General features: G+C 41.1%; 1 protein-coding gene across 1 annotated transcript in view; it reads left to right on the top strand.

Annotated features, from left to right (window-relative positions):
- Nucleotides 1-24700, top strand: part of TLR3 (toll like receptor 3) — a 430042-nt gene that overhangs the window by 272074 nt on the left and 133268 nt on the right. Inside the window, exon 6 of the mRNA XM_047855095.1 lies at nt 5009-5086. The gene's annotated coding sequence lies outside the window, so the exon portion shown is untranslated. The remainder of the gene's footprint in view (nt 1-5008; nt 5087-24700) is intronic.

A 24700-nucleotide genomic window follows, 5' to 3' on the forward strand; every position in this document is an offset into this window, starting at 1 on the left:
CTTTTTTTTTTTTTTTTTTTTTTGAGAGAGAGAGACAGAGACAGAGAGACAGAGAGAGAAAGTAGAGAGAAAGCAGGGAGAGAGAAAATTTTGAGCATGCTCCACACTCAGATCTACTCATGCTCCATGACTGCAAGATCATGACCTGGGCCGAAATCAAGAATCGGGCACCTAAGCAACTGAGCCACCCAGGCGCCCCTCTTGAACTTCTTTAGCGCAGTCAAGTCTCTTCTCTAATGACCAACATAGTCAGCCCATCTCCTAACACATAGGTTTATGATCCTTTAGTTCAATCTCCAGCTTCCTTGGGGTTTGAAAAGTACCTCTCAGATACTTTATTACATAAGCATTCTGCCTAGCAATCTGGCTCAAGTCTTACTCTCTCTAGTGTCATAGGATGTGCTGCCGAAGGCAGATGGTGTTGGTCGTTGTGGGCAACTCTGTAAGTTGAGATGGACACAGACTCCACATCCAGACAAACTTTGGTTCACATCTCAGCTCAGCTGCTTCTCAGATCTGTGGTTATGACACGCTCCCTAACCTTTTTGAGCCTTGGTTCATGATCTGTGCATGGAGGTTAGTATGATCTCTTTGTTAAGGATTTGGTAATAATTAAATGAGGTAATGCAAAGTGCATAGACCAATGCTTGTTTATAGAGTTTTTTTTAATATAGTCTAATTTCTGGTCTGGAAAATAGTCCAAATAAGAGAAGGTAAGCACATACCATACAAGAAGCAATTTGGCACATAGGCTTTTCAGCCGCTTCCCAGAGGCACGTTATTAGGTTGAAATAGCTAGAAATGGTGGCAATGGTCTTGCTCCACTGTTTACTCCTAGTCTTCTCTTTATTTTCCTTTTCATTTAGAAATGAAAGTAGCATCTTATTCTTTGCATTCATCTTTCCATGGGAAATGGGGAGGCCAAGCCCAAGGGGGCACATACCTGATGCCCAATAACATATGGCAAATTACGTAGGTGAGGTGTCGGGCTTTGTTTTTCCCACGTCTTACATTTATTTCTTATATGGTTCCGATGACATCTCCTACTTACATCGCAATGTTTCCAGGGGCACCTCAAACACTGTTTACATACTATAATTCCCCATTCAGCTTCATTTTAACTCAGGGAAAATAGGGTGATTGATTTCTGCTAGTAGAACCATATATTTCAGACTCTACGACCATGCAAGAAAAAACACAAAAGGAACAAAACTCTGCAAAAAAATCAAAAAAGTGGACGGCTATTCTGAAGTATCATGCGAAGAAGTGAATTCGCTTCAGGATGCCCCCTTCCTCCTTCACCTTCCTTAATAATACTAACAGTCTTAGTATTTCCATGTGAGGATAATACAGACTGTGTGCCATTCACATTGGGGGAAGAAAAAGTAATTCTAAGAGAAAATATTAGGAAATCGGTTAAATAGAGTGATAAGCAAGTTAGATATTTATGTCAACCTGTTTTAAATATTAAGGCAGCATAATCTTAGACTCATAGCTCTGAATTCGGGATATTGAAATGGCCTTCATGCTTTCTACAAAGGAGGACTTTTAAATTCAGTCTTTTAAAAGATCTTGAATGGCCAGATAAAAATCAGAAAGCAAGCTAATTCCCACCATGTCTGATGTGAGCTCCCATTTTGTGCCCTGGATGACTTAATGGAAGCCCGGGGCAGATCACCTTACTGTGGCACAAGGTGTCTCTGTCCTGGGGTTTGTGTGCCCGCATTTGTAGCAAGTCTAGTCGTATATTACACACCTACTTTGGCTGTAACTGGAGACAGCTGATGTACAATAGTGCCGAAAGAAGCGTACTTTTTCAGCCAGGGAACTTGTAACAGATCCCGCTTCATCTACTGTTGCCACACAAAGTACCCCCATTCCATCCTTCCTAAAAGTGCTCGAGCGATGGGAGGTAAAAAAGTAGAACAGAATAGAATGTGTATGTCTGAGAGTCTAGCCACTCAACATTCCAAACGTGATGTAACCTAAACCTTGAAGGTTTTTATTTATTTATTTTTTAAATGAGAAACTTGAATGAAATTTATATTTAAAGAAAAAAACAACAACAACAACCCTGCGTTTGTGAATTTTCAATGGTTTCTTTTCCTGAAGAAGCTGGGATGTTTCAGACTCAACGCGTTAAATCTTAGAATTTAATAAAATTCATCTTGCTGGTAAAAAGAAAAGAGAGAACGAACAAGAGAGGACGTTACTCTTCTCTCTTTTACTAATAAAATCACAACGCAAGTCACCTGCACAAGTTCGGGGACTATGACAACCGCAAAGATGGGTTGTGGGGATGCTTCTTCAGGGATCAGTTCGATGAGACACACGGTCGTGAAGGTCTGAATATTAAATATGCCAGACGGCCACCCTTGACGGGAGCGACTCGGCCCAGGGAGGCGGAGGGCTGGGAAAATGCTGCTGCCCTCCTTGGCAATTAGCAGCCTGACTTCCTCTCCACTAGGGTGCAGAAGATCAGGGAGGGGACAGGAGGCAAAGCAGATAGCTCTTGGCTTAAGTGGCATTTCGGTATGATTTGTGGGCTTCAATTTTCCATGGTTCTCCTTCTCAAAGACATTAGATAGCTACTCTTTAATCTTTTCTGGGGCAGCTTTAATCTCGCCCCACTTAGCCATTTCTAAATTGGGGATAACGGCCATGCCATGAGGATTAGCTGCGCATATTTGTAGGTACTTGACGATCACTGTAGGCTCGTCTTTTTTTTTTTTTTTTTACGTTACTTCAACACTGAATCTCATCTTTTACGGGTCTGTTCAAATTAACTACCTCCTAATCGTGAGTTGTTTACGGAGAGAGGAAGAACGACCCAAATGCTTTGGACTAGTGGCTTTGGAAAAGCATTTTATTAAATGATTGCCTAGTGTCTTGAAAGAATATGTCTCACAGCGAAGTTTGGAGAGAGAGAGAGAGAGGAAAAAGGAGTGGGGGTATATTTTAATCGGTATACTAAGAAGTAGAGAGTATGTCGATGAGAAGATGGATTTATAAAGATCATGAGCTCCTAGACTACCACAAAGGACTGACATTTGTGCTTCCATGATATGGGCTATCAGCCTACCACCAAGTTAGATGCTATTTTTAGCTGATTTCTTCATGCAAGATGTTTGCAAGCCTGCTAGGATCTCACAGAGGTGCTTTGGGTCGTCAGCCCGTTTGAACGTTCTTACTGGCCCGTCAGCCAGTATGAACGTTCTTGAGAGCCTCATTCCCAGAGATTAGCTTCCTGAGGCTGCTCTAATATTTGATCTACCTGTTTCAGGAACATCACCGATTGTCTGATTAAGGCAGTGAGTTGCTCCAAACACTAGTTAACATTGGGAAAATAGGAGCTGGTCACTTCGCAAAAAGCATTCTTCATCTTACGAACAGATTCGGTTTCTCACATAGTCCCTTGATCCGTGAGCTCTTGATGGCAGTTACCAGGTGCCACAGCCCTGATCGGACACATGATGGCTACCTGAAGTGAAGTTCACCACACTGGGGGGTTAGGAACTTAGTGTTAAAGATTATGTTGCCACTACTGTGTGGTCATTCTTTATTATAAATACAGTTTCTAAGACCTCAATTTCATTTCTTTTTCAGGCAGGTTGTTGATAGCAGTGGCTTTTGCCCATCTCCAGCCCCTCCCGCAGCCCATTACTTAAAGTGACTTGTAGAATACTGATGGCTGGGGGACCACACGGGGTCCTGACTCTGCCTCTGGCTCTGAGCAAGGCCCCCCAGCTCCCCTGGTGCTGCTTCCTCCAGCAAAGATTCCTTCCAGCTCTTACATCTTGAATTCATAGCAACGAATCCTGGAATTGGGTCCCAGGAATGGATCATATTGTGGTGATTTTCTTACTGTTTCTGGAACCTGTCACAACCTGGTTTTTATTATGAGTGACATACCACTTCTGCTTTCCTTCTTGCTTTATCTCTTGTAATTAGTGACAGCGATTGACCTTATCTTTCCTCCACAAATATAGCTGATTATCATTTCTTCTCCATTCTTTCCAGAAAATTTTATTTTAAACTTCTTATATTTCCTAGAGTACTTTATGGATTAGAAAGTGATTTCACACAGCTTTTCCTTTCAAAGTTGATATCCTGGTACGAAATAGGTATTACTATTCTCATTTATACATCAGGAAAGAAGGACCTATGAGGTAAACTGCTTAGAGTCTCAAGCTAGTCAATTGAGGGACCTGAAACTTTAAGCTCCTATTAGCTGACTCCTAACACAAGGAGTTAGGACTTTGAAGTTAGATCCCTTGGCTGAAGTTTCTGACTAAGGACAAGAGGGATCTGGGAAAGCTATGCAGTCTGTGTGAGCTTCAGTTTTCCCCTATGTAAAATGGTACAATAACAGCTAACTCTCCATGAGGTTGTGAAGGTTAAAGAAAATACCCTTTAGGTTGGGGTCCTTAACCGAACCCAGCAGATACTGAGTATATACTTAATAAAGTCAAGTGTCTTCTCCTATATCCTTCTGTCTTCTTGGTTGGCTCTATTCTGGCCAACCTTGGATCCCTGTGGCTCATGGAGTTAGTACAGTACGTCTTGTGTCCTTTCCTGAGTAGCTTATTCTCAGAGATCAGTCATAATACTTTTTATATAAACCTTCTTATAAAACATTTATGAAACTTCAGTTGAGATCCGAGGGGCAATGAATACTTATTTCCATGGTGATGATTACTGTGGAATGTAGGCTTAACAACACATTATATTTATAAATAAAAAAGGCACAAAAGGAGAGAGAAAAATCTCTCCTACCTTTTTCCTTAGATTTGTTATTAGGGTTCTAAACATAGCTTTTTAAATTAATAAAAAAATGAAATTTTATTTTAAAAAGCCAAGTAAGAAAAAAAAGTGTCTCTTATTTTCTTAGATATTTTCCTAAATCCTTAAAGCAGTTGATGCTCAGGATGAGAATTTCAACCAGCAGCTCAAGCAGGAAACTACCGTATATTAATTCATTCTTTTGTACTGTGCATTGTCCGTCTAGAATGGAACCAGCATGAAAGAAGGGGCCTGGTCTGTGTCGTTCCTTATCTCCAGAGCCTGGAGCACAGCCTTGAATCTAGTAAGTCTCAATAAATGTTTGTGAAGTGAAGGATTGAATGAAATGAGTATGTGAGTGGGTTGAGCACTTTATGCCTTGAGGATAGATATACGGAGGGATAGAAGATGTTCTCCTGTTCTCATACGGTGGTATAGAAGATGTTCTCCTGTTCTGCTTGCCTTTATGATACTCTAATGGTCTTATCATTAGTTTAATTTTCAGGGATGCTGTGTGATTTTCTGAGGCCCCTTTGGACCTTTCTCCAAAAGCAGTAATTCTGCTTTCTGAGAATTAGCACATCTTCTAATGTCACTGGCCCTTAAAGAGGGTACAGGTACAGTTGGGTTTGACATTGATAAACACAATGTCTTGAAGCTGCAGCCCCAGATATAGTGCAGCATATAGTGGGTGGTCAGAGTTCAGATTCGTACAAGAGAGAGGGACACACTTTAAAAAATAGAACGCTGTTGCTAATTTTAAAGATGAAAGTAGTCAATGGATCATTGGAAAGCAGAACTATATTTATGTATGTATTTATTTTTTAAAGTTTATTGATATAAGTAATCTCTACACCCAATGTGGGGCTTGAACTCATGACCCCGGAATCGAGAGTTACATGCTCCTCAGACTGAGCCAGCCGGGCACCTTCAGGAATATATATTTTTAAGTGCGTGACACCACTCAGAGATTACCATTATAATAACTTTTGTTATGTTCTTAAAATCACAGTCATGTATTCAAAATATGTATAAAATACACGTATTTGTTAATGCATATTTGAAAAAATACATTTTGTCAATATATTATGAAAAATGTTTGAAGTCAAACACTATCTATCCATTTTACACATTTTATTGAGTGGCCATTGTCAGGCTCTGTACTGTAGCTGTAGGCACAGGGTAGAGAGTGGGGGTCAAAGCACATTTGATCCCATCCTCACAGGGTTAAGATCTAAAGGATGAAGCAGATCTTAAGCTCCATTGGTATTTTATTTACCAAATTTACAACCACTATGAGTCCAAATGCAAGGTACTAGAAGAAAGGACAAATTGAAGACCGAATCCCCCCCCTCCCCCCCTCCCCCCCCCCCCCCCCCCCCCCCCAGTATCACAAACACAGAAGCTTCGTCTGACAAATCAGGATTTAAGCTGGAAAGTCAAGAGTGAGAAGCCGGTTCCTTGGTAGAAAGGAGGAGTGTGGCATGTGGGAGGGAAGGATCCAGGCACCCGGGGCAACACATGAAGATTTTGAGGGAGAACTGCCGAGACGTGCCGGGGGGCGCAGAGTGAGATGGAGAGCAGTGCGGAATGGGATTGGAGAACCAGGCAAGGACTGCACCACACAGGACCGTATGCCTCGTGGGGGATTTTGTGTGAGGCACACGGAGGATCGCGGACGGCTTTCAGCACAGGAGAGGGTGTGATCTGATTGACATTTTTAAACTGATTATCCTGGCTACGATGTCAAGAGAGTGTTGGTAAGAGGCCACATCATAGTTTCCAGGGAAGAAGTTACAGCGCCTGTCACTAGGGTGGTGGCGGTGGAGTTGGAGAAAAGTGGATGAATTCAGGATAGGTCTTGGAGGCGGGGCCTTGGGATTTGCTGCCGTCCTGGGTGTGGGAGATGACCACTAAGGGAGGGAGAGTGTTAAAGGACAGTTTTCAGGTTTCTGGCATGATCATTTCCAGGGTGGTGGAAACGTTGATTCATTTGCAGATTGCTTGGAAAGAATTTAGCTTTGGACATGTTGAGTCTGAAATGTCTCCATGACATTTTTTTATAACCACATAGATTTCTGTTATATGAGTCAAGTTTTTCAAATGCGTCTGCTAATTTTAGAGCAGAGTTTGTTTCTGTTTTATATTACTTCAGTGTAAGTATCTGGTGACCCTCCTTATAGATTTATTTACCTCTGCCAATATCTCTGGGTGTTTCCTTAGGAAACATGCTAGCTTAGCTGGCACGTTTATAAGCTTTCTGATGTATCACAAGGATTTTTCTTTATTTCTAAGTGAGTAACTTTTACAGTCACCTTTGAGTACGACATGGGCTCTCCTTACAGAGGCACCCGTTGCTGACCTTGACATTGACTGTGTCCGTGAAACCTAATCACAAATAAGTAATTCTCAATCAGCAGAGAAAATTTGGGAGAGCCCCATGCAAGCCCAAAAGCCAAGGGAAAGTCTAATAGAAATGGTTATTTAGTTTCTTTCCTTCTTTTATTGAACTTGTCATCCTGTTTTAAAATCATGTTAATTTATGTTCATTTTATATATATATATATATATATATATATATATATATATATACATATATATATATATAGTTATTTGTTTAGTTTTCTTAACTTGTTTTAAGGACATTTTTCAGCACTCAGTACTTAACTAACAGCTCCTAATTTAGTACGAAAACATTCATCAAAATTCCATTAGGTCTTAATTTCAAAACTATACATATTAGAAAATGAAAGCTTGATTACTTGTGATTACCTTTATTGATTGAATAAAGTTAAGGTGATGTGTCGTTTTTATTATTTTTTTCTTTTAGATTGGATTAATTCATTGGATGGCTAATCTTTTCCCCTAAGTGTGTCTTGATTAATTTTAACCTAGCTCTTCTTTTCAAAACCATTGTACGTTTTGTACTACTCTGGACACTGAAGGGATTCGTAATTCCTAGAACTTTTATCACCAAATGACACTGAAGTCTGAGCCATTTAAGTTGATATGCTGTTTTCTGAGCCTAAATATAAATTTAAAAAAAAAGTTGTACTGTTTATTTTTGAGAGAGAGAGAGAGAGAGAGAGAGCGCAAATGGGGGTGGGGCAGAGAGAGAGGGAGACACAGAATGTGAAGCCGGCTCCAGGCTCCAAGCTGTCAGCACAGAGCCCAACGTAGGGCTCAAACCTCAAACCCACGGACTGTGAGATCATGACCTGAGCCAAAGTCAGATGCTTAACTGACTGATAAAATATAAATTGTTAATATATAACAAAATATAAATTTTAATTTATAACAAAATATAAATTTTAATTTATAACAAAATATAAATTTTGTTTCTCCTTCCCTAGTTTCTGAAAAATATTCATATTTCTAATTTATTCATTTTCATTCTTTCCCTTGTCCTTTTTCGAAAAGAGTTGGGCTCTCAAATGACGTATGAGGATGCCCTTTGGTTCATTTATTGAGGGTAAGGCGAAATGAAGAAAAAAGATTCCTTTCTTCTCTAATCCCATGACCAAAGAGAAAAAACTATGTAGATAAGTCAAGAGCATTTTGGGAGAGTCAGGAACACGGGGTCTGAGAAAGTACACCATTTAGCCCAGTATCACATGGATCCCATGTAAAAGAATGTTCTTCTTTCCAGCTGTCTTCAGGGATCAGCCTAGTGTTTTACAAGGGCAACAGTGCTAGGAAGTCATGGGCAGCATAGTTAAGTAGGGGGTCCATGCCCTTTGTGCAGGCGTTTATACCCTCTTTAAGAAAAAACACCAAAGTGCTGACCACACTGAAAACTGCTGCCATTCAGGCCACTAGTTTGTAACTCCCAAGGTTTATCCAAATTACAGTGATTTTCTTTTAAACATAAACATTTAAATGAAATCTTTTCCTGCCTGTAAAAGGAAAGAAATCATGCTTAAAACAGTGGTTTTGCAACTTGAGTTTCCATAAGAGTCCTATGGGGAGCTTGTTACAAAGGTGGGTTTCTGAACACCATCTTGTAAGATTTCTGATTCTGCGGATCTAAAGATAAGGCCTCCGAGGGAGGTGGCTCAGGTTTCCATAAGCACCTCCCGGATCACTGGGGATCCATTTGGTCCAACTCGATTCACACTCCGACCTCTAAGTCATTGTCCCTCCTGCTTCCAAAGTCTCTTGTAATCGAGTTTGTAGTGTCCAAACACCTCATCTCTTTAAAAAATTTAAGATACAGTTGACACACAATGTGACATTAGTTTTAGGCATACTGCTCAGCCATTCATCCATTCTGAATGTTATGCTGGGCTCACCACAAGGGTAGCTCCCATCTGTCATCGTACCACCCTACTACAGTACCATTGACTGTGTTTCCTATGCTGCGCCTTTCATCCCGGTGAATTACTCATTCCATTACTGGAAGCCTCTGTCTCCCACTCCCCTTCACCCATTTTGCCCATCCTCCACCCCCCACCCCCACCGCCGCCCCGCTCTGGCAACCATCAATTTGTTCTCTGTATTCATGGGTCTATTTCTTTCGTGAGTCTTTTTTTTTTTTATGTTTATTCATTTTTGAAAGAGAGAGAGAGAGCACAAGCAGGGGAGGGGCGGACAGAAAGGGGGACACAGAATCTGAAGCAGGCCCCAGGCTCAGAGCTGTCAGCACCAGAGCCCCACGCGGGGGCTCAAACTCACGAACCGTGAGATCGTGAGGAGCGGAAGTCGGACGCGCAACCGACTGAGCCACCCAGGTGCCCCTTCACGGGTCTATTTCTGCTTGTATGTTTGTTCGTTTGTTTCAGATTCCACAGATAAGTGAAATCATATGGTATGTGTCTTTCTCTGTCTGACTTATTTCACTTAGTATAATGCCCTCTAGGCAAGATCTCATTATTTTTATTTCCATTGTGTATAAACATACACCACATCCTTATTCATCTACCGATGGACACTTGGGTTGCTTCAGTGTCTTCACTATTGTAAACAATGCTGCAGCAAACATAGGCGTGCATATATATATATTTTTTGAATTACTCCTTTTGTTTTTGTTTTTGTTTTGTTTTTGGTTTTGTCTTTTAGGTAAGTACCAGCCATGGAATTAGTAGATCATACGGTATTTCTATTTTTCATTTTTTGAGGAAACCGCATGCTGTTTTTCACCGTGGCTGCACCAATTTACATTCCCCCCAACAGCAGGACTCTTTCTTCCCATCCTCCTCAACGTTTGTTATTTCTCATCTTTCTGAATCTTTCTGATTCTAGCCATCCTGGGAGGTGTGAGGTGATACCCCGTGGTGGTTGGGATTTGCGTTTCCCTGATTATGAGTGATGTTGAGTGTCTGTTCGTGTCAAACACCTCCTCTTTAGGTTCTATTGACGTCAACTTTGTTTTTTCTTAAATAGCAAAGAGTTGTTTTTTTTTAAAGCCTGACTTTTGGTGTTAGGGAAGCTGGCATTTGAGTTTCATATTCTGCTGTTTAAAAGAGGCTGAACTTAGATATCTTACCTCCGGCTTCGTTCTTGCCATCTGTACACTGGGGATGATAAGAGAGCTGCCCTCATGAAGAGTAAATGAGATAATCTGTGCAAAGTGCTTAACCCTCCAACTGCCACACGGCGTGCAGAATGAATGCTTATTGCTGTGATTGTCATTATTTTTTTTATAAGAATCTATGCCTTATGCTGAAAACTTACGAAACTAATAAGACTGCACTGATTTACTAGGATGGTTTACAGACCCACCTCCCCATCCTCCAGACATAACAAAGTAACACAAAGTTGTAGTGTTTGTTATTTCACGTCAGTGGGCGGAAAAAGTCTCTCTCCACTGTAACACTAGGATGTAGTTTTAAATTGGGAGATTTCAAATCTCTTGAGCTTTCTCTGTTTTCTGTTTTTTTCCTATCATTGTCATACATTATTCTGAGTGCACAACTCATAAAATAGGATCTTCTCCCTTAATTGCTATCCATTTGTTTCCAAACAATGTGAAAAACCATAGTTTCTACATTGTTCCTATAAAATAAAAAGAGGCAGAGTTCTGTAATGGGCAAAGTAGCAATGATGGGTATAAGAACTTCTGTGAATTTCTGCCTCTCCCTTTATTAATGAATGCATGGGTGCAGCATATGTTCATAAAAGTCCAAGTGCCTGTGAAATGTTAAGAATCTCTAAAATCTCAACACATGAATATGCACACCCAATTGAAACAGACAATTTCATCGATAGTTAAGCTGGAGACGTGCTGATTGAATGACTGTATCTGAATTGAAAAAAACGTATTCACTTTTATGACCTACGTGAACATTTCTGTGCCAAATTACATACATTATGATCATGTTAAAGAACCTACTATGATCATATTTCATTCTTATTCAAAATAAAGGAGGAAGTGAGAGGAAGGGGAATGATGGGAAAGTGGGGGAAAGCGGGAGTGGAGAAAAGCAAAGTCTATCAACAAATGTTTGTTGAGCAACTCCCATACCCAGTACTGTTTCAGGAGCTAGGGAGAAAATTTTTGTCCAGGTGACGCTTATAGTCTGATTACAAGAAAAATACACACACAAAAAAAAAAAAACAAAGAAAAGAAAGAAAGAAAAGGAGCGAGGGACAGAGACAGATAGATGCAGACAGAGACAGAGAGGGAGAAGAAATGAACGACAATATGCAATGAAATGGTGTGGCCTCTAGGTTTGCAGGCATTTAGAGTGAGCGAGTAAAAGTGAGTGAGAAAACCTTCCTGTGTGAGCTTGCCCCAGTGTGCCTCTTAAGGAGGAAACGTTCTTTGTACATTAACAAACAAATATCTAGTAAACCAGTTGGAGGGTTGGGTCCCAAGCTCACGAGGAAGTAAGATTACTTAGAGGTACTGCACAACTCTGCTTCTGGGATGAAGAGGATTTTGTCAGAGGGAGAGCAGAGAAGAAGGCAGTAGATAAAGGAAGAAAAGGGGATTGATCCCCTAAGAATCTGGAGGACTCATGTAAAGACATTAAAGAGTTTAGGAGAGGGAGCTAAGTCATCTTTTAATAACCCACACATAGTTTTAACAAGGTCGGCTGTCTCTGCCAGCAAGTAGGAAGATTGTGATCCTCTGCTCCTCTTAATACAAGGCAAGGGTGATGATGTGTACTTTGGCCAGTGGCTGCTGTCGCCATGAAAAAAAAAATCCTCACGCATTAAGTATAAGACTGGCTAAAAATAGACCTACAAACGTGTACCAAATCAACATCATTAAGGATTGAAGCCAACTGCACGGCCTCTTCTCTCTATCCAGAGACAAAATTTTGTTAGAAAATGTGAAGAGAACAGAGAGTCACCTGAAAGTAACATTCCCCACTTTGCAAGGCTGCATTCCTTGGCAAGCATCGGAGCCCAGCATCTGCGTAAACTGCCTACAGCAGAGGGGGCCACTTGCGCTCGGTCCTCTTGGCCAGCCATCTATGACGTATCCCCAGAAGGGAACACCTTTTTCTACCAACTCATACAGAAAGCTTCTTGAGACTTTTATCATCCGTATGCAGATATTTAAAGACCACACAGTGATCCTTAAATTAATTATCCTTCTATGAGATATTCAAGTCTCTAGTCAACACCTTGGCACTCATAAGGAAAACAGAATTCTTCTTATGCCTTCTGCTTCTAAATGCTTCTCCTAAAAATGTCTTCTTCTGCTAATTAAGTGTTTTTTAAATCATTACAACATGGATAAAACATGTAGATCCCATGCACCCAGCCCTACGATGAGTATGTTTAGCCTCTCAGAAATACAAAGTTGATTAAGTATCACCGTGACTCCTAATGGCCAGTTTCCTCAAGGAAGGTCTGAATCACTCACACCAGCAGCGTCTTCAAAGGCACTACAGTGGTCATGGTTAATTATATTTTCATGTCTTGATAAAAACACTATCCACCCAATGATCTTATGTCTACTTTAAAGTTACAACGCTTCAACAGTATCATTGTGGAATTATCATAACTGCTAAATAACTGTGGTATTCAGCAGTAGCCATTAAAGCATTAGAGCAGTGATTGAATGCTTTCTGCGGACCTATTAGCTTCACAGGGCTGCTGTAATAAAATACCACAAATTGGGTGACTTAAACAACAGAAATCTATTACCTCACGGTTCTGGAAGCTAAAGGTCTGGACGCTCAAGGTGTCCGTGGGGTTAGTTGTGGTTGGTTCCTTCTGAGGATTGTGAGGAAGAATCTGTTCCCTGACTCTCCTCCATCTTCTAGTGGTTTGCTGGCCATCTTTGGCATTCGTTGGCTTGTAGATGCATGTGCAATCAATCTCTGTATCTTCACGTTGTGTTTTCCATATTCATGCATGTCTGCATCCAAATTTCCCCTTATTATGAGGACACCAGTCACATTGGACCAAGTGCCCATCATAACCTCCCCTCAACTAATTACCTTGCCAACAACCTATTTCCAAGTAAGGTCACACTCTGGAGGGCTGGGGAGTGGGAACTCAAAAATATGAATTTTAGAGGACACAATTTAAGTCATGGAGGTATTACGGTGAAAGTAGGCCACCTGAAATTAGAATCTTTCTTGAAAAGACTGTAAAGCTTAGGGGTAGACATTGACCTCTGACTGGCTCTTAACTGTCTCTATATCTAGCCTGCTATGCTGCATGCTTTCCAGAGATTCTAGTTTTGTTCTAAATCAAGTTTCATCTTCAAAGCATTTTTTTTACCCATAGGAAAAAATAAAATCTTTAGGGAAGACACATTCTCAAACTTTTCCTGGGAGGTTTCATTAGAAGCATCCCCCCTAGCTGGCAATTTTGCTGACTGATCGACTGATCTACCTCTCAGTCTTTGTGTTGTCTTTCTCCTGCCCTCAGTGGATGGTATAGCAACTCAAAAACTATTTGAGTGAGGGTCTGAAAGGTAAGAGGATTCTCCTTATTTCCCTCATTTATTCATTCCACAAATAGTTTTGAGTACCACTCCCGATGGCACTGTAGGCCCTTAAGGATAAAAGCATGAAAAAGTCATGGTCCTCAATATCCAAGGGCTTCTACTCTAGTGGTAAAGCCAAATAAAGACATCCTTCTTGAATCAAGGTATCCAATTTGCTTTAATTTAGAAAGTTCTTACCTTTTTATAAAGCAATGTGAGTTTTACATATTAAAAAAAATAATAGGAGAGAAAGCCAGGCAGTTGTTAACATTCAAATCTGACTAGATAGTCAAGATTTTAGTCAGATTTCCCTGAAAATCATTCCACAGTCCCCTACGTGCATCCCTAGGGTCCTCTAAATATAAGGTACTTGCTCATGATTCTTGCAGACAGTTTGTTACAGGGTCAAGTGACTGTTGCTTTATTTGCATTTTAGATATTTTGGTGGCACCTTTTATGTACCAAATATATTGTATATTTCTATCTTGGATCAAATAGTTAAAGATACCAAAATAAACCAGCAACCAAAGGCTATTGTTCTTTCTCTAATTCTTGAGAAAACACAAAGAAACACAGTTTATCTCCACAAACCAATGGGCAAAGTGCCAATTGCCCAATGAGCTGTGTAATGAAACTCAAGCCAAATTCAATAATTGAGAAGCTTCTCTGATCTTAAAGGTGCAAGGGGTTTAATGCATTGTATCTAATATTTCCATGTACCTCTGTCCCACTATATAGACCTGAGTCTTGACTGTCAATACAAAATTTCTCATTTGTTTCATTCTTCAATACTGCTTGTCTATAGTGATAAAGTCAAATAAAATCTATGGAAGGCTACATGTTTAAGAGAGTCCTTGACTTCTGAATCAGTTTGCTTTGTCCTCAGATGAAAAGGGCAAAGTTGAAAAGCGTAGAGAACAAAATAATTGGAGACACATAAATGGAATTCACTGTATAATAGGACCATTCCAAGTACTTTGCCAATATTAAGATATTTAATAATCAGAATAGATGTCAACAAAAAAGGATAGCATTTTCACCGCTGAGGAGCCATGGTCAGCACCCATGAATGAGCTCTTGAGACATTCTAACTTTAACTCGGTATTGATAGGTTTAATTATCACCGGTTTGAAACTATCCAGTTAACTAGTGAAGTGAGCTGATTCTGAGATGTGTGTGTGGGTGTTACTTTCTATGGAGGTACCAACAATCAACTTGAAATATAATAGGCAATGAATGCAAAGCATTATGGGATAACATGGCAAGGAGACATAGGTTTTGTCTGACAATTAAGTGGGAGGGTAGTGCATAGGTAAGTTTTCAGTGAGGGGACGTGTGCTATTCAAATAGTCCCAGTTTTAGGTGCACCCAAAGGGTAAGCCTGAAGCTTTCACGGGAAAAGTTGCAAGGCCTGCAGTTTATTGTGGCTGTGGTTGGCTTCAGTTTCACTCATCCTCTACACCTTCAGCAAACATTTCTGAGGGCCTACTAGGAGTGGGTACTCTACGAGGCACCAGGATTATGAAGTCTTAATGAAGAGTTCAGCACAGGCAACGGAAAATATAAAAACTCTATTCGATGATACAAAGCCACTAAATGTATACCCGGCAGGGATGGGAACTCAGAAAGGGGAAGTTTAGTACAAGTTGGTGGTCGGCGTTCAAGATAGCATTAAATGTTCACAAGTGTGACATGTTCACAAATTAATTTTCAGTTAAATCTCAAATCTGACCTAAATTGTAAGCCTGAGTTTTCCAAGTTGACTCCTTCTACCATTGCTAATAATATGATAACTATAAACCCATATTTCTGTGATAGGCCTACTTTTGAATGGTCTGTCTTTTTGTCAAGCCACATGTCCCAGTTTTCAGGTCAGGAAATATGGCCACGATGGTGGCTAGAGATGCAGATTACAGCGGATTTCCCTTGCTCTGCAGGGCCCAGAATGTGCAAGAACTTCCTTTTCTTTCCCTGCTCCCTATTTTCTGCTCTAGGATAGTTATCAATGTCACTGAAGGTGGAAAGGCCTCAGGAATGTCTAATCAGAATGCTTTAAAAAGCAAATTCCACTTCTTAGAGACCGATAGAACTACATTCTAAATAATTCTAGATGATAATTTTTATTCCGAGTTGAATTGAAGTTCTGCTCACGATTGTCTTCTTGAATGATGAGTTATTATTTACTGACCTGGCATTTCATTGATTTTAATGATGCTAGTTTACTCTCTGCTTGTTACGTTAATCCAATTTTCAGGAACATTCACTAGTCTTAGAATGGTGCGGGCGTGAGTGCTTTAAGAGAATTAGATGCAAGTACTTCTTCAACTTCTGAGAATCGCATTCCCTGTCCACCGCAGTGCCTTTTCATGAAGCATATGATGTCCCGTAATTTACTAGCTGTCTCATCATGAGCAGGTTAATGTCTCTCAGTTTCTCATCACTTGGCTGATACAATTTATTAACAGAGATACTGTGAGGATTAAGTGAAATGGCTGCCTCACCTTTCCCCGAATCCAAACCTTTTGCTCCTTAGTGACACCGCAATGCCTTAATCTCAAGGGCGACTGGCCTTCTGTGATTACCTTCAGAAGCTGGAACCCCGTGTGTCCTGAGCAAAAGAACAAACACGCAAAATCTTTTGCTGAAAGTACTTCTAAGTCTGTCCTCCTGCGCCCAAAGTGGTGAGAGGTTCACTGAGTGAAACTCTGCGTCTTTGGTCAAGTCCTCGTACCGGAGGATTCAACTGATTGAATCGGGGTTCAAGAGCTCATGAAGTGATACGTCATTAAAACCATGAAGCACAAACCGCTACTTTACTTTAATAAGGAAAGGAGGGGCGCCTGCGTGGCTCAGTCGGTTGAGCGTCCAACTTCGGCTCAGGTCACGATCTCGCGGTCGGTGAATTCGAGCCCCGCATCGGGCTCTGTGCTGACCACTCAGAGCCTGGAGCCTGTTTCCGATTCTGTGTCTCCCTCTCTCTCTGCCCCTCCCCCGTTCATGCTCTGTCTCTCTGTCTCAAAAATAAATAAACATTAAAAAAAATTTTTTTTTTTAAATAAGAAAAGGAAGGGAAAGGGGAAATGGGGAGAGAAGAGGCGCTGAGTGCAATACAGTGTGAGACAGGGATGCTGCCTCAGGTTAACACTGGCCTTCAGTCCCAGAGGTGGTGTTCTGTGCACCTGACCCTTTCTGTGCAATGTCAGTGGAGAATTCTTCGCTCCTCCTTACTTAGAATAGCTCCTCTTTTCTTGGCCCCTTCAAACACCATCTCGCTTTTCTAAATAGCATGTTCATTATACACTCCTACCCAGATACTTCCAGTGACTGCTCACTTCCTAGATTCTAGAGTGGTTCCTAATATTGTGTATTCAGATGATCTTTTGATAATCTGGGAGAATTGGGGATCGTCTCACACAGGAGATAGTACACACACCGTACGCACACTTTTATTCGAGCTCAGCGGTCGAAAGCCTGTCCACGAGCTCCATGTTAAACCACTTTCTCAAGAAGATGAGCCCAAACGTCTTGTCCTGAAAGTCACAGTTCTCTACCATCCTACCCTTCGTCTTCAATGGCTCGACCAATTTTGGAATCTATTGTAAGCCTCCACTCTGATAATCATCTCTTATCGTTTTAGACGACGGTTCTACTGCTTCCACTCCGAGAATCTTTTATGTCCCTCAGCATTCCAGGGCTCTGGTCCTAAGTTCTTACGACCCTTAGACTCTATTCTGCCATGTGCTGCTTTTCCTATCCAGCTGCGTGGATGCCACTACCCATTCCATTTGTACGTCACCCCCCGTATTCTTCCTTAATTCCCTCGCCTCTCGTTCTCCCTTTGTATACGTATCCAGTGATACACCAGTCTCGTTACAATCTCCAGCTACTTGATGTCAGTTTCAAAGCATGACTGCGGCCAACGCAAAGCATAGAAACATGCTGACAGGTCTTGCTTTAAATATATGACTACACATTTCAAAGAGTTAATTTAATATTGCCCGGCATTTCTAACCAATGTCCACATAAATCCTCTAGTTCACTCTCCCGAAGGACTACTTGACACCTTTTTATTTTCTTTTCAACCCTTCGACCTGCGTTCTCCGGCCACACTCGGTGAGCTGATGAGCTTGCCTTCCACTTTGTCCAGAAAATAGAAATAGTCTGACGAGGATTATCTCATTTTCTATGCCAGTTACACCACTCCGCCTGAATCTCTCTTCTCTCTCATTTTTATGGAACTGTCCCTCCCTCTCTCGGTGTAAGACAAACCATTCCATTGTGCATTAGAGGTTTTACCTCTTACCCTACTCGGTAGATTCTCTCACGCAATTGTTTCTAATGCCTCTCAGGACCAGCAATTTCTTTCTCTTCGCTGGAATAATTCCGTCGACACTCGAATACGTTGCAGGGTTTCCCATTTTAACAAGAAGGTAGTGTTCCCCTTGCCCACATCACTCCAGACCTACTCCTCCATCCATCCATTCCCCTTCCCAGCAGAAGTGCCCAAGCTTCTCTCTCAGCTTTCTTACTGCTCACCCCTCTATAATATGCTCCAGAGAACTTTTCATCCCCACCGTGACAATGAAACCATCCTTGTCACATTCAATGGCTTTCTCCACCTCGTCAACTGAATGCAAATTCAAAGCCCTCTTTTTCATTGACCTTAGCAACATTTGACTGAGAGCTCATCCACCTTCCTTCTTCTTTTTTTTTCGAATGTTTATTTATTTTTGACAGAGAGAGAGGCAGAGTGTGAGTGGCGGAGGGGCAGAGAGGGAGGGAGACACAGAATCCGAAGCAGGCTCCAGGCTCTGAGCTGTCAGCACAGAGCCCGACGCGGGGCCTGAACTCACAGAACTGTGAGATCATGATCTAAGCCGAAGTCGGACGTTTAACCCACTGAGCCACCCAGGTGCCCCGCCATTCTCCTTCTTGAAGCTTTTCTCTTCTTATCTTCCAGGACACCACCCAAACATATATCTCCAGCCCCAGCCTCTTCCTTCATCTCTAGACTAGTCTAGCCAACAGCCCAACTACTGCCTGGCTGACTACTGGGAGATCAAACGTTACAAGGCCTAGTCAGAATCATGGAAACTCCTTTTGTACCAACTTGCCTCTCCCCCATTTGCCCTTTATTCCTCATACACTTACCCCATCCTATAAGTTCTTCTCCCGAAATATATTAGAATCTGATTACATCTCTTAGTGTCCACCCCATAACCGTTAGCTCCCCCTGTGCAAGCCCCTTATCTCTGATTGGACTATGCATTCGTCACCTCACTGGTCTCCCTGCTTCCGTATCTGTCCTTCAGCAGTCTGAGAGTAAACTTACAAAACAGAAACTGACTCACACCATCACGCTTAAAATCCTCTAATGTCTTCTCAGCACATAAAGAATAAAATCCACATTTATTGCTACAAGACTGTAGTATTACTACTAGACTGTAGTAATAAATTGTCTGCTATTCCCTGACCCAACCTACTTCTCTGATGGCGTCTTTACCCCTCTCTGGCCACGCTGGCCACACCAACTTGTTCCTGCCTCAAGGCCTTTATCCTGGTGAAGTGTGCTACCAGCACACTCTCTTCTGGTTTTTTCCATGATGTCCGCCCCCCCCCCCCCCCCGCATCATTCAGGGCTCTGTTCTTTTTTCTCTTCGAAGAGCTCTTCTTCCTATATCACCCTATCTAAGAACACTGTGCCCGTTTATTCTCTACCTCAGTGGTTCCCAATCGGGGGCGATTTTGCCTCCCTGGCAATATTGAACACCATCTAGAAGATTTGGGGTTGTCACTACTGGACGGGATGCTACTGGCATCTAATGGGTAGAAACCTGGGATGCCGCTAAACTTCCACAATGCCCAGGACGGTCCCCCACAACAAAGAATTATCTGGCCCAAAGGTTAATAATGCTGATGCTTAAAAACCACACTACTACTCTACTTTACTATCATCACAGCACTTACCAGTATAATAATAATAGCTGACATTTATTTATTTCAAATCTACCACGTGTCAGACATTGTACTGTAAATACAGTCAAACTCTAAAATATATTTTCCTTATGGATCCCCGCACCGACCCAACGAGATAGGTACCATTGTTACCTTCACTACACAGGTGAGGCACTGAGGCATGGGTAGCTTCAACATCTTTCTTGAGGTCAAGTTGAGGAGGTGGGATATGAATCTAGACTGGCTCCAAAGCCTGTCCTTTTAAACTTTATTATAGGGCTGTGAGATTGCTTATTATTATTGTTTGATTGAGATTTATTATTATTATTATTATTATTACTTGTCTGTTATCTGTCTTCTCCCACCAGTATGCCATTTCCATGAGGACAGGGGCTTTGTCTGTCTTACTTATCCCTGGATCCTCTCTGTCTAGACACATAGCAGGCCCTCAAAAATCTTGAGTAAATGAAGAGCCCTACATGCCTTTCCAGCATTACTTTGCATGATTTTCTTAAACAAAGCCTGCTTCCCAGGCAGAATGAGGCATTCTGCTTTCTGCCTTTGCCTCTCGCTTAGCCCCCACTCTATTGGGTCTGGTTGTCCTCTTTTCTCTTTCCTCATACTTGGGCAAATTGGACCCATTTCTCCAGCCTCACCTCAAAGCTTCGCATACTTCAGGCCCATGGATCCCTCTAGTTGTTCTGGTGGAAAGAACAGTGGAGATCACAACTTCAAATTACTTATTTTACATATGAGAAAAATAGAACTCAAAGAAACTCAGCTCGATACTGACAAAATGTCCTCTTTCTTCTCCTTGGAATTTGCATATAACTTTGAAATGCTAGTAGGAGGAGGGAATTAATGGAAGCTTCTGGGACGGCAGCCCCCACAGCTTAGCAAAGCACTCTTTCTCTTTCTCGGGTCAAGTACTGCATGTATTTAAATGACTACGTTACCCCAGGTTTATATTTTCTTTACTCCTAACCCTCAGGACAATGTGTTCTCACCTAGAATAATTTCCACCCGTGCCCCTGCTTTTATTCCAAAAACAATCAGAATTCTAGTTCTTGTCCTTAGAGAGTTTATAATATAGAGAAAGAGACAATGTGTGCCTTCATTTCAGATCTTCCTTTACAGTTCATAGTGGTTCATATTCTGAGGGAATGGCCAGAGTAAGAGGTCACGGATCCCAAAATGTTCTAATTATTTCTGGGAATGTAACAGAAGAGATATGTGTTTAATGCCTAGGTGATGAACGGACAGTGGCATATTTAATTGTTAGGACAAGAGAAAAGAAATTCCACAGTTATCCGGTATGACATCATCTATATTTTCTGTAACGTAGACCATTTAATTCAACAATAATTTTTAGGAGGCTTTTGACATTTCTTCTGATGGAATATACTTGTATTAATGGTATTTCTAGTGAAAAGAATTCCTTTCATAAATCACAACTTGAACACATTCAGGCAAGATACAACCAGGAGAGCTCTTCGGTTGTTTAAGGCCATTTCAATATGGACAGATTTAGCAGTTATTTGGGGGACAAGCTACTCCACATAGTGACAAATTACCAGCCTTCAGATCACCTAATGATTGTAAAGAGGAAAACCTTTCTTTGTAATGGGGCGATCTGTCAATCACCACCTTAATCAAAAAATCAAATGTAGCATTGCTGAAGTTTGGCCTCATGGAAATGAACATATGCTTACAGATGTGATGTCATATGAAACATCATTTAAGACACAATCTTGCCCAAAATATATAAACAATATCTATGCAAGCTGTAAGAATTTTCCATTAATAGGAGACAAAGGGAAAGAGAAACAAGGTAAACATCATCACAATGAAAGAACCACGTGAATTCTAATTGTGGGACATTTTACAAGATAACTACTTCGTTCTCCTCAAAAAGTCAATGTCACGGGGAAGAATAGTTGGGAGGAATATAATTAGATTAATAGAGACTAGATGCATGAGCCTCAAATATAACCTGATTGAAGAACAAAAAAATAAAATCATTTTAAAAAGGGGGCACTTGGGTGGCTCAGTCAGTTAAGTGGCGAGTCTTGGCTTTGGCTCAGGTCATGATTTCACGGTTGTGAGTTCAAGCCCTGCATCAGGCTCTGTGCTGACAGGGCAGAGCCTGTTTGGAATTCTCTCTCTCTCTCTCTCTCTCTCTCTCTCTCTCTTTCTCTCTTTCTCTCTCTCTGTCCATCCAACCCCTCCCCTCAGATATACTTAAAAAAATTTAAAAGGGACAATTAAAGGAGTTTGAAAATGAAATAGGCATTAGATAATATTGAGAGACCATTAATTTTCTTAGCTGTGCTATGGAATGAAGCCTGTGTAAAAGAATGTCCTATATCTTGGGATATCTAATATCTAGGAGTGAAATCATGATGTCTACAACTTAATTTCCAATGCTTCTTCAAAATGCACATGTCTGGGCTTGTAGCAATATGGCAGAAAGTTGACAATTAAATCTAGGTAGTGGATATTTGATGTACCATTCTTTCAACCGTTCTGTTGACTGTTTGCATATTAAATGGAAAAATGTCAAAACAAAGCTAATGATGGTGTTCTAGAAAATTACCCATCAAAGCTATGTCCCACTTACATTTGTCATTCTGCACTCTTTATCAGGAGCCATTTTATGAAAATTCCCTATCCTGTAATACTACCCAAACAACTATCTATTCTCCTTTCCCGAATCTGTTGCAAATTCTAAAGAATGACTGGCATGAAATGTATTGGAGGGCCCCAAGCAGGGATATCAGGTACAAAATTAAAGCCATTGTGTAGATACTGGCTTGGGAGTTTAAAGACCGGGGTTCCAACACTTACATTTCTGTGACTGGGTGTATGATGTTGGCCAAGCCACTTAAATGCCTACATAGACTGAATCTCGGTTTCATTTCATTTCAAGAGATCTGGATCGCGTGATCTTCCATTTCCAACAAATGAGTCCAGGCTAGGAATTTGTATAATAGAGTAAAATACCGTAAAGACGTAGCATAAATAAATATAATGAAATACAATAAAGAGAGAGCACATCTAAAATTTGGATCTGCAATGCAGAGTACAGAAATCACATAGCGCTTTTGATGCATTTACACTTTGCACACTATAGAAAAACTGAAATGTGGAACAAAGTCATAAATATTTAGCAAGCAAATGCTGGCATGCAAAAGAGTTCTGCAACACGTGTGTGTGAAGCTTCATTGAAAGCAGTCATTAGACAGACAGATCAAGTGACTTTATGTCCTGGAAGACGAAGACAAGTATAAAGAAGTGTGATTCTGTGAATTTCATGAAAGTTGTTTGTAGGCCAATAAATATTATGGGAAAGCCAGCAACCATGAAACAGTGTGTTTTCCCTTGAATCCTACAGCAGAGTTAAGTGTAGGATCGGTACCACCGTCCGAGAATGGCGTCTAACATCTGCTACAAATCACCCTCTGATTGAATTCCTCAAATGCAGCAACTAACAATCCCTGGGGCAAAGAGCCCTGATTCCAAGGCTTTCAAAGATGCTTCAACTGTAAGATCATTAGTGCTCTGGGGACCTTTCGAGCTTATGAATCACAGTAAACAAAGTGGTCATATATGCCAGTGCTCCCCACATTGTACTTAAAAGTCCGTGTTGATTTGGAAAGGAGTCCTGAACATTAAATAGAATATTGATGTTCAGCGATTAAGATAAATACTATACCAGCACCGTGACTGCTTGGAGACTTAATCTACCTATTTGCTTCTGTCCGCGAGGGACTATTGCAATGAGAAGCTGGCCACTTTGAGGAGTTTCTGAACCCATCAGTTTTCTTTCTAACAGAATGTTAGAAAAACGAGGAAGCCAAACCAAATGTATAGCCAAGCTTATCAACACTTAAAAGGTATACTATATTAATTAGCACGTTTTTTCATCTCTGTCTTCAAAATTTTGACTCAGGTTAGGTCAGAGGGACTTAGTTTAATGGGCAGTGTTTTACAGTAAGAATGAAAAATGATGACAGTTCAAATCCCAAGTTATTTCCTGATCATTGCACAATTCCGGAAAATCTTTAAAAGTATATTCGATTTTGGGGTCCTTGGGTAAGCTCAGTTGGTTAAGCATCCAACTCCTGATTTTGGCTCAGGTCATGATCTCATGGTTCATGAGGTGAAGCCCTACATCAGGCTCCGCACTAACAGCACGGGGCCTGCTTGGGATTCTGTCTCTTCCGCTCTCTCTCCCCCTACCCTGCCAACACACTTTCTCTCTCTCTCTCTCTCTCTCTCTCTCTCTCTCTCTCTCTCAAAATCAATAAATAAACTTAAAAAAATTAAAAGCATATTGGATTTCATCTACAGATCCTCTTACAGTGTTTCATTTATTATGTTTTTATAGAAAATATTTTTTCTTTTTAAAAATATTTATTTTTGAGAGAGAGATAGAGTGCATTCGAGAGGGAGGGACAGAGGGAGATGAAGACAAGATCCAAAGCAGGCTCTGCGCGGACAGCAGAGAGCCTGATGTAGGCTGGAACTCACTCCCGGACCATGAGATCATGACCTCAACTGAAGTCAGATGCTTAACAAACTGAGCCACCCAGGCGCCCCTGGAAAAAAAAAATTTTTTTTTTCTTTTCCACTTTTCATTTTAGAGGATTCTTGCTTTTCTCATTGTTCATTCATACATTCATTTCTTCATTCATTCGACAAGTCTTCATTGAGAACCAGGCAGACATAAATAAACCATGGCCCATACATTAAAAACAGGAATCGGGTACTGAGATTAGAGGAAGGACGTCTAATCCGTGCTGGGTAAGTATGTGAGCAGTGGAAAGAATGAGCGGGGCATTGCTACAACAGGTGACACACCAAGATGGAGGTATTGGGGGTCAAAGTCATCAGGTCGCAGCATGGAGGTGTGGAGAACACGCTCCAGGTCGGAAGTGTTGGCAATCAGAAAGGCTTGGGGTGGGGGTGGGGGTGCGAAATAACAAGACATGTTTGGCAACCTATGAGTAGTTCAAAATGTATGGAACAGAAGGGTGGGTGCAGAGGCAATTAGGAGAAAATCTCACAGGT

The sequence above is a fragment of the Prionailurus viverrinus genome, chromosome B1, assembly GCF_022837055.1.
Source record: "Prionailurus viverrinus isolate Anna chromosome B1, UM_Priviv_1.0, whole genome shotgun sequence".
In the NCBI taxonomy this organism is placed as follows: Eukaryota; Metazoa; Chordata; class Mammalia; order Carnivora; family Felidae; genus Prionailurus; species Prionailurus viverrinus.